The sequence below is a fragment of the Lycium barbarum genome, chromosome 8, assembly GCF_019175385.1.
Source record: "Lycium barbarum isolate Lr01 chromosome 8, ASM1917538v2, whole genome shotgun sequence".
NCBI classification, from domain to species: domain Eukaryota; kingdom Viridiplantae; phylum Streptophyta; class Magnoliopsida; order Solanales; family Solanaceae; genus Lycium; species Lycium barbarum.
Genome location: NC_083344.1, coordinates 77,199,994 through 77,211,216, shown reverse-complemented (window position 1 = coordinate 77,211,216; position 11,223 = coordinate 77,199,994).

Below are 11,223 nucleotides of genomic sequence, written 5' to 3'. Positions count from 1 at the left end.
CTTCTTAACACTTGTTTAACACCTCAATACCAATCTAAGGGACGTTATCACTCTTCTCCAAGACATCATTAAGTCCTCATTAACTCATTACTCGTGATTCCTTTCCGATACCTATCGTATGCCTTGCCTTCTCTTCGCCAACTTTCTTCCCCTATCTCTAACATCTTTGAAATCTTAGCTAGGGTCATCGAATGTCATTTCTTACTTATTGAAATACCGTATACTCGTGCTATTAACTAGTCCCTTTACTTGTGCATCCACAGAAAATTTTCCGAGGTGTAACAGGAAAAGTTGTATAAACGAAGGAAATGCCGTCCAATTTTTCTCTAGCTAAAGCAAGCACGTTCTTGTAACCGTTTAGCTAATGTCGATACAAAATTCTCTTGAAGGTAGAACGAGTGCATTAAAGGAGAACGAGCAAGCAATAAAATAGTTAAGCGACAAAGGTATGTGAGGCTAGTCCTTTCTTTCTATGGCATGAATCCGATGCTATGATTCTCCTTTCTCTCCATGAATAGCTATATGAGATAAAAGATATGTTATGAGTCCAATGATGATGATGGTAAGCTTGAGTCTAAATACTTTAGAGTTCATGATATGACGTTCCTATAACGCTAATGATGTCGTATGTTGTATACACTCACCTCATACATTATTTCCTTCGAGGTGAGGCAGAATACCATTAAGTTAAGTATGTCATGTATTGTATACACTCACCTTATGTATTGTCCCTTCAAGGTGAGGCAGAGTAGCGTAAATTCGATGATGTTATGCATGTAAACACTCACCTTATATACTACTTCCTTCAAGATGAGGCAGAATGCTTGTGAATGCTCCTAATGAAATCGGGGGATCACGACCTTACGTCACCCCGATAAAGTATAATTGTCCTAGAGTCTTCATGCATATATTATGACGAGCATATTATGATGAGCATATTATGACGAGCATATGATGATGATATTACACCGTACCTATATGGACGAGCAGACATACACACAACTATAGTGGGCAGCTTATACCCCGGACGCGGGAGGCCTGGACGCAGGTTATTTACTATCACACCGTACCTATATGGACGGGCAGCTTATACCTATATACATATGCATATATGATATGATGATGAGTATGAGTAAGACAGTATGATTTATTTCCTTTATAATTGACAGTCAGACATAGGTGTTCCATATTGATATTTCCTTTATCTCATTGACATATTTCATTGTCTATGCCTCTCATACTCAATACAATGTTCGTACTGACGTTCGTTTTCTTTGGACGCTGTGTTCATGCCCACAGGTAGACAGGGAGGTGAGCTTGATCCAGACTCATAGTAGCTGTCAGCTGATTTGAGAGCACTCCATTGTTCCGGATGTGCTACTTAGTTCATTCTTTTGTGTATATTCATCTATATGTATTTTGGGCACGACGGGGTCTTGTCCTGTCCTTATGTCTAGCACTTCAGTAGAGGCTCGTAGATACGCAGTGTGGGTTATATGGTCTCACGAGATTGCTATCATGTATATATATTATTTTGATGTTCGAAAGGCTTATGTATATGAAAGTATTTATGTTTTCAAACGAATGATAATTTTCTGATGAATTGAGTATAAATTTGATAAAAGAGCCTTTAATGAGTATGATGAGTAATAGAACGAGCGGTGCTCGGTGGGTAGCCCCGGGTACCTGTCGCGGCCCCTAGTCGGGTCATTGCAAAAGTGGTATCAGAGCACTTCAGTCCTAGGAAGTGTCTACGAGCCGTGTCTAGTAGAGTCTTGTTTATGGTGTGTTGCGCACCACGCTAATAAACAAGAGGCTACAGGGCATTTAGGAAAAATGACCAACTTTCACCTTAAGAAATCGTGCGATAGAGCTGTGTTATAAGAATTTCCCCTCTTAATAGTGTGTTGTGATTTCAGAAATGCCGCTAAAGGGGAAAGCTACAGCCGCCCAGAAGGGACATACTACAACAAAAAGGCGGGTGGAAAGAGAGCCTCCGGTGAATGTAGAAGAGGGCGAGTCACATAATGAGGCCCTATCTCATACTTCCTCCACCCCGCCTAATGTAGAAGAACAAGGAGGAGCTTCTGCTCCAATTCCTCCACCGGCTGCTTCGGGTCAACAAGTGACCGAGGCCATTCATTTATTGACACAATTGGTTGCCGCCCAGGCACAGCCGCAAAATGTGAGTCCAAGTGATCGGGCAGCTAGTACCAGAGCCCATGATTTTATAAGTCTAAATCCTTCGGAGTTTTTTGGGTCAAAGCCGAATGAAGATTGGCAAGGCTTTATTGATGAGATGTTGAGGACATTAAATATTATTCATGCCTCCGAGACTGAATCCCTGGAGTTGGCATCTTATAGACTCTGAGATGTGGCGGTATTGTGGTACAATAATTGGATAGCATCGACAAAAGAGAATGCGCCTCCTCCTATTTGGCAAGAATTCGTAGATGCTTTCACCCGTCACTATTTGCCACCCGAGGTATGCTCCAACTATGGTGGCCGATATGGGAGATAGAGTGCATCGCTTTGTGAGTGGCTTGGGACCACATTTATTTAAAGATTTCTTAACGGCTTCATTGCAAGATGGGATGGATATTTACCGAATACAAGCTCATGCCCAGAATTTAGAGGAACAACGACATCCACAAAGGGGTGATCGTGACATTGAGAGAAGGCGAAGCAAGAGGGACATATCTATGGGGACAGGTAGTGATTATATGTGGGGATTGAGGCAGACTGATTCCAGACACTTAATCCAGTCAGTGACCAGTGCACCTCCCCGATTTGCAGGAAGGAGATTTGATCGCTCCTTTCGTTCAGGACAGGGTCAGAGTTCGAGGGCCCCAGATTCTCAGTTTGGGGGAGACCATAGCCAGAGGAGACCCCAGTACCGCAGTGCAGCCATTGTGGTAGGTTACATTCCGAACGGTGTCGCCAGGGATCGGATGCTTGCTTTGCCTGCGGCCAGATCGGGCACATGATGCGAGATTGCCCGTCGATGAGTGGTAGATTTGGGGTTCAGCCCACAGGATCAATGGCTGGTTCATCTTCAATGCGCCCGGTAGGGCAGACTTCCCATATTCCAGCAGGTCGAGGCAGAGGGGTAGCATCTGCTTCGAGTGCCACTCAGCCCCGTGTGTATGCTTTAGCCGGACGACGGGATCTTGAGTCCTCCCCAGATGTGGTTACAGGTACATTGTCAGTATTTTCTTATAATGTGTATGCATTGATAGATCCGGGTTCTACGCTATCCTATATTACTTCATATGTTGCTAATTGTATTGGGGTGAGACCCGAGCCAATTAAACCTTTTGAGGTATCTACTCCAGTTGGTGATCCCGTGATAGCTAGACAAGTATACAAAGATTGTGTACTTATGGTGTGTAATCGCCAGACTAAAGTTGATTTAATCGAGCTGGAAATGTTAGATTTCGATGTGATTATGGGTATGGATTGTTTGGCTTCATGTTATGCTAATGTTGATTGTCGAATGAAAGTGGTTCGATTTCAATTTTCGAGAGATCCCGTGATTGAATGGAAGGGTAATACAGCATCTCCAAAGGGTAGGTTTATTTCCTACCTTAAGGCAAGAAATATGATAGCTAAATGTTATATTTATCATCTAGTCCGAGTTCATGACACCGAAGCAACGTCGCCAACTTTCCAAACTGTTTCGGTAGTGAATGAATTTCCGGATGTATTCGCAGATGAACTTCCAAGCCTTCCTCCAGAAAGAGAGATTGACTTCGCTATTGATGTTTTGCCGGACACCAAGCCTATTTCTATTCCCCCGTATCGAATGGCTCCGGCAGAATCGAAAGAGCTAAAGGCACAGTTGAAGGATTTGCTTGAGAAAGGGTTTATTAGACCCAGTTCGTCACCATGGGGAGCACCTGTCTTATTTGTAAGAAAGAAAGACGGTTCCTACGAATGTGCATGGATTATAGGCAGTTGAATAAGGTGACGATAAAGAACAAATATCCTCTTCAAAGAATTGATGATTTATTTGATCAATTACAAGACGCCAAGTGGTTCTCCAAAATAGATTTGAGATCGGGTTATCATCAAGTGAGAGTTAGAGAAGAAGATATCCCCAAGACAGCTTTCAGAACGAGATATAGCCATTATGAATTTCGGGTGATGTCATTTGGGCTAACTAATGCCCCGACAGTGTTCATGAATTTAATGAATAATGTATTCAGGCCTCTCTTGGATCTATTCGTAATAGTATTCATTGATGATATTCTGGTGTACTCTCGCACATAATTAGAACATGCAGATCATGTACGTATTGTTCTTAGAATTCTTCGGACTCGGGAGTTGTATGCAAAATTTTCAAAGTGCGAATTTTGGTAGGATTGTGTGACATTTCTGGGTCATGTTATTTCAGATGATGGCATTCTAGTTGATACCCAGAAAATTGAAGCTGTGAAGACTTGGCCAAGTCCAACGACGCCTACAGAAGTTCGTAGTTTTCTGGGATTGGCAGGTTATTATAGAAGATTCGTAGAGGGCTTTTCATCTAATTCAGCCCCTTGACGAAGCTAACCCAGAAGTTAGAAAAATTTCAGTGGGATGATGTTTGTGAGCGTAGCTTCCAAGAGCTGAAGAACAGGTTGACCTCAGCTCCAGTCTTGACACTCCCAGAAGGGCCAGATGGTTATGTTGTGTATTGTGATGCTTCTGGCGTTGGTTTAGGGTGTGTACTAATGCAGCATGGTAGAGTTATTGCTTATGCTTCGAGACAGCTATGGAAATATGAAAAGAACTACCCAACTCATGATCTTGAATTGGCTGCAGTTATTCATGCGTTAAAAATGTGGAGACATTACTTGTATGGTGTGCATGTTGATATCTATACAGATCACAAGTGTCTCCAATACATTTTCAAACAGAAGGAGTTGAATTTGCGGCAGCGACGGTGGTTAGAATTATTGAAAGATTATGATGTGAATATTTTATACCACACAGGAAAAGCAAATGTGGTAGCTTATGCGCTTAGCTGCCGATCAATGGGTAGCCTATATGAAGTTCCTCCGGGAAAGAAGGAGATGGTTCATGAGCTCCACCAGTTAGCCAATCTTGGGGTACGTGTAATTGATTCGGGTAGTGCAGTGATTAGTATTAATGATCCCACAGCCTCTTCTCTGAATATGGAAGTGAAAAAGCATCAGTATGAAGATCCCCATTTATGCCACTACAGAGACATATCTCAAGGAAAAGAGAAGTCTCCATTTGAAGTTTCTATGGATGGAATTCTTAGATACCGAAGCAGGCTATGTGTGCCGAATGTAGTAGAATTACGCCAACGAATTCTAGAAGAAGCCCATTACTCTCGATATTCTATTCACCCAGGTGCAACAAAGATGCATCATGATCTCAAGTTGATATATTGGTGGGACGGCATGAAAAGAGACATAGCAGAATCTGTAGCTCAGTGTCCAAATTGCCAACAAGTAAAGATCGAACATCAAAAACCAGGAGGATTATTGCAAGCGATGGAAATTCCTACTTGGAAATGGGAAGTAATCAATATGGATTTTATTGTGGGGTTACCTCGTTCTCGAGGCAAGTATGATTCCATATGGGTAATTGTGGACAGACTCACGAAAGCATCTCATTTTCTTCCGATTAGAACTACCTACTCAGCAGAAGATTATGCGAGGTTGTATCTCAAAGAAATTGTGCGACTTCATGGTATTCCACTATCCATTATTATAGATAGAGGAGCATAATTTACAGCCAAGTTCTGGAGGTCTTTTCAAGAAGGTCTAGGTACTCAAATGAAGCTTAGTACGGCATTTCGTCCGCAGACCGATGGACAAGCCGAACGTACTATCCAGACCTTGGAAGATATGCTAAGAGCGTTTGTTTTGGACTTTGGTGGTAGTTGGGATGATCATTTACCTCTGACTGAGTTTGCATACAACAATAGTTATCATTCCAGTATCCAAATGGTTCCGTATGAAGCCTTATATGGAAGGAAATGTAGGTCCCCAATTGGGTGGTTTGAAACAGGATAAGTACAGCTAATAGGCCCTGAATTGACTCAGCAAGCGGTAGAAAAAGTTAAAGCGATCCGAGATCAACTGTTGACAGCCCAAAGTCGCCAAAAGTCTTATATAGACAACCGCCGACGAGACTTGGAATTTCAGCTTGATGATTGGGTATTTTTGAAAGTGTCGCCAATGAAAGGGGTGATGAGATTTGGCAAAAAGGGGAAGTTAAGTCCTCGATACATTGGACCCTATAAAATTATCCGCAAGGTGGGTCATGTAGCCTACGAGTTGGACTTGCCTTCAGAGCTCGAGTCAGTTCACCCAGTTTTTCATGTCTCAATGCTCCGTAAGTGTATTGGAGATCCTACAAAAAATTTTCCAATAGATGATGTACAGGTGACAGAGAAGCTAGCATATGAAGAAGTGCCCATTGCCATCTTAGACCGGCAAGTACGAAGACTTCGAAATATGGAAGTAACTTCAATCAAAGACTTATGGCGGAATAATAATCGAGAAGAAATGACTTGGGAAGTGTAAGAGAAAATGAAATCCACATATCCACACTTATTCCAACTCCTAGAAGAGATTCAAGATGAAACACTAACACTATGAGGTATGTACGCTTACTTTTCATGCTTTTGGTCGTATGTGGCCATAGCTATGTTGCTATTATATTATGGCCCTGTGAGGCAATGATATTATGGGTTGTTGTGACAGGATGGTAGTGCCATATTACAGGGAAAACTCTGGCGAAATTTTCGTAGAATTCTCGAGTATTTAACATTCGAGGACGAATGTTCCAAAAGGGGGGAAGAATGTTACACCTTGGAAAAAATCCCCGTTAACGTATAGTGAATAGGTTAGCGAAAAGCATGACGTATACGATGATTTGATAAGTAGGAAATAGCATTTGACGTTCCTAATCGAGATTCAAAGACATTTGACTAAAAGGAAGAAGTTTATCAAAGAAAGTAAAGGATATGTTATGCGTCGGGTAGAAATTACGAGTAGCGAGTTAATGATAACTATATGGTGCCTTGAAGAAGAGTTATGACGACCCTTAGATTGTTAATGAAGTGCTAAACAAGTGTTAAGAAGGTTCCATAAGAATCGGAGATCAAACGAAGTGACAAGAGAAAGATGAGTGAAAAGATGGGTTATACGGTCGATTATACGGACCGTATAATGTTATACGGCCCGTATAATGGACCGTAGGATTGTCACAGAATGAAGTTGCTGAAGGGTCAATTTCACGGTCAATTATACAGACCGTATAATTATATGGCCCCGTATAATGTGCCGTCAAATTGACACAGGAATGGATGGTCTCTGGAGCAGTTTTACGGACAATTATGCGGACCGTATAATTGTCTGTATAATGGCCCGACGGATTAGATTTTCAGTCATTAAAAAGGAGACCCAAGTTAATTAATTCATTTCACTTTCACACCACTTCTCTCTAGAAACCTCTAGAATATTCCCCACTCTTCATCCACAAGAAAACAAAGGAAATCAAAGATCAATATCAAGAATTCAAGTGAATCAAGGGTATGAAATTCATCAAAGTTCATCCAAGCCAAGAAATTTCAAGAGAAGTGGACTAGGGTTTTGATGCAAGAAGAGTAATACCACTCAAGTCTTATTCCTACACCATCTAAGGTAAGTTTTATGGTATTTACATGTTATTTAAGGTATGGAAAAGTTGAAACACTTGGATTGTAGGAAGATATAGTAAATGGGTTATGAATGTGTGAATAGTGACATTGTTGGGTACAAGTTTGGATTGAATCATGAAAATGGATATGTTGAGATTGTAAATAGGTTATGAATGACATGTAGAACATGGAATGAGTTATATATGTGAAATAACACGATAGTGAACTATGGTCATGATTATGGATGAATTAAAGTGAAATTGTGAAATGTGGATAATATAAATGAATGATGATTGTCGTGTATGATATTGTGAACGTTGTTATGAATGTTTGGGAGTTGATATAGAATATGGGAAAAGTTTTATAAACGAAGGAAATGCCGTCCAATTTTTCTCTAGCTTTAGCAAGCACGTTCTTGTAACCGTTTAGCTAATGTCGATACAAAATTCTCTTGAAGGTAGAACGAGTGCATTAAAAGAGAACGAGCAAGCAATAAAATAGTTAAGCGACAAAAGGTATGTGAGGCTAGTCCTTTCTTTCTATGGCATGAATCCGATGGTATGATTCTCCTTTCTCTCCATGAATAGCTATATGAGATAAAAGATATGTTATGAGTCCACTGATGATGATGGTAAGCTTGAGTCTAAAGACTCTAGAGTTCATGATATGACGTTCCTATAACGCTAATGATGTCGTATGTTGTATACACTCACCTCATACATTATTTCCTTCGAGGTGAGGCAGAATACCATTAAGTTAAGTATGTCATGTATTGTATACACTCACCTTATGTATTGTCCCTTCAAGGTATGGCAGAGTACCATAAATTCGATGATGTTATGCATGTAAACACTCACCTTATATACTACTTCCTTGAAGATAAGGCAGAATGCTTGTGAATGCTCCATAATGAAATTGGGGGATCACGACCTTACGTCACCCCAATAAAATATAATTGTCCTAGAGTCTTCATGCATATATTATGACGAGCATATTATGATGAGCATATTATGACGAGCATATGATGATGATGATATTACACCGTACCTATATGGACGGGTAGACATACACACCACTATAGTGGACAGCTTAAACCCCGGACGCGGGAGGCCTGGACGCAGGTTAATTACTATCACACCGTACCTATATGGACGAGCAGCTTATACCTATATACATATGCATATATGATATGATGATGAGTATGATTAAGACAGTATGATTTATTTCCTTTATAATTGACAGTCAGACATAGATGTTCCATATTGATATTTCCTTTATCTCATTGACATATTTCATTGTCTATGCCTCTCATACTCAGTACAATATTCGTACTGACGTCCGTTTTCTTTGGACGCTATGTTCATGCCCACAGGTAGAAAGGGAGGTGAGCTTGATCCAGACTCATAGTAGTTGTCAGCTGATTTGAGAGCACTCCACTGTTCCGGAGGTGCTACTTAGTTCATTCTTTTGTGTATATTCATGTATATGTATTTTGGGCACGACGGGAGCTTGTCCCGTCCTTATGTCTAGCACTTCAGTAGAGGCTCGTAGATACGCAGTGTGGGTTATATGGTCTCACGAGATTGCTATCATGTATATATATTATTTTGATGGCCGAAAGGCTTATGTATATGAAAGTATTTATGTTTTCAAACGAAAGTTGATTTTCTGTTGAATTGAGTATAAATTTGATAAAAGAGCCTTTAATGAGTATGACGAGTAGTAGAACGAGCGGTGCTCGGTGGGTAGCCCCGGGTACCCGTCGCGGCCCCTAGTCGGGTCATGACAGTATGCTTACTTTTCATGCTTTTGGTAGTGTGTGGCCAATTTATATTGTTATGATATTGTGGCCCTGTGAGGCAATATTATTATGGGTTGTTGTGACAGAATGGTAGTGCCATATTACAGGGGAAACTCTGGCGAAATTTTCATAGAATTCCCGAGTGTTTAACATTCGAGGACGAATGTTCCAAAAGGGGGGGGAAAATGTTACACCTTGGAAATTTCATGTCGTCGCATAGTGAATGAACCAATGAGAGATTAAGGGTAACAGGAAGTTATTAAGACTATAAGACGAATATTTGGTGGTCTTAGAATGCGTACGTTAAGATCTTGAAGCTATATGAATTGATGGAATAAGGATTGATAAGGATAAGTGAGGTTTAGGAAAGATTTCGTAAATTATGGCGTTAAGAATTGTTTGATAGGGTCTTGAGGACAAGTTATAGGGATGTTTAGATCATTAATGAAGTATTAAACAAGCGTTAAGAAGGTTGTATAAGGATTGGAGATCAAACGAAACGACGAGACCAACTTCGGGAAAACTGTGAGTTACACGACCATGTTATACGGACCGTATAGTGGTCCGTATAACTCAACAGCAACTAAGTATTCCATGGTGGTGAACCACGACCACTTTCACAGACCGTGCCATGTTCCACGGACCGTACAAGTGTCCATGGAAGTCCCGACGGGCTGAGTTATTTCAATTAAATAAATGTGATCCCACTCTATTAATTTCATTTCCCACACACTTCTTCATCTCTCAAGACCTCTAGAAGGTTCCACATACTTCATCTTCAAGAATACAAGGGAAATCAAAGGTTTATACCATAGATTCAAGTGAATCAAGTGCAAGGAAGCTTACTAGGGTTCCTCCAAGTCAAGAATTCTCTTGGGAGTGAAGTTAGGGTTTTCTCCAAGTAAAGTATTGCCAACCAAAACTTGTTCCTACGCATTCAAAGGTGAGTTTCATGATTATTCCATGTTGTTTAAGGTATTAAAAAAGTTGAAACACTTGGATTATGAAAGAAAATGGAAAATGGATTACAAAAGATGAGATTAGTGGCAATTGTGAATAGTAGATTAATATGAATCATGAATCTTGATATGTTGAGATTGTAATCATGTTATGAACGACGTTAGGAGTATGAGAAAAACATTAGATGAGAATGAATGTAACGTTGTGGTATGATTATGACTATGGATGACCATGAGAGTAAATTGTAGGAATTGAATAATGATGATGACATTATGAATGTTATTATTGACGTTAGGAGTTGAAATATGATATGGAGAAAGTAGTAGAAACAAAGAAAATGCTGTCCAATTTTCTTTAGCTTTAGTAAGTACGTTTAAGTAATCGATTAACTAATGATAATGTGAATTCTCTTGAAGGTAGAAACGCGAATATTGAAGAGGAACGTTCAAGCGATTGAGTAGCTAAACGAAAAGGTGTGTGAGGCTAGTCCTTTCTTTCTATGGCATGAATCCTATGGTATGACTTTCCTTCTTCTCTATGAATCTTCTATATCCCGGAAAGCTAAGAGTGTATGTCCATGAATAGCTACATGAGATAAAAGATACATTATGAGTTCATGATATGATGTTCCGATAACGTCAATGATGTCTTCATTGTATCCACTCACCTTACATATTATTTCCTTCAAGGTGAGGCAGAATACCCTAAATTTAAAGATGTCTTCTATTGTAATACTCACCTCATACATTATTTCCTTCAAGGTGAGGCAGAATACCATAAAGTAATGATGTCATTGATTGAA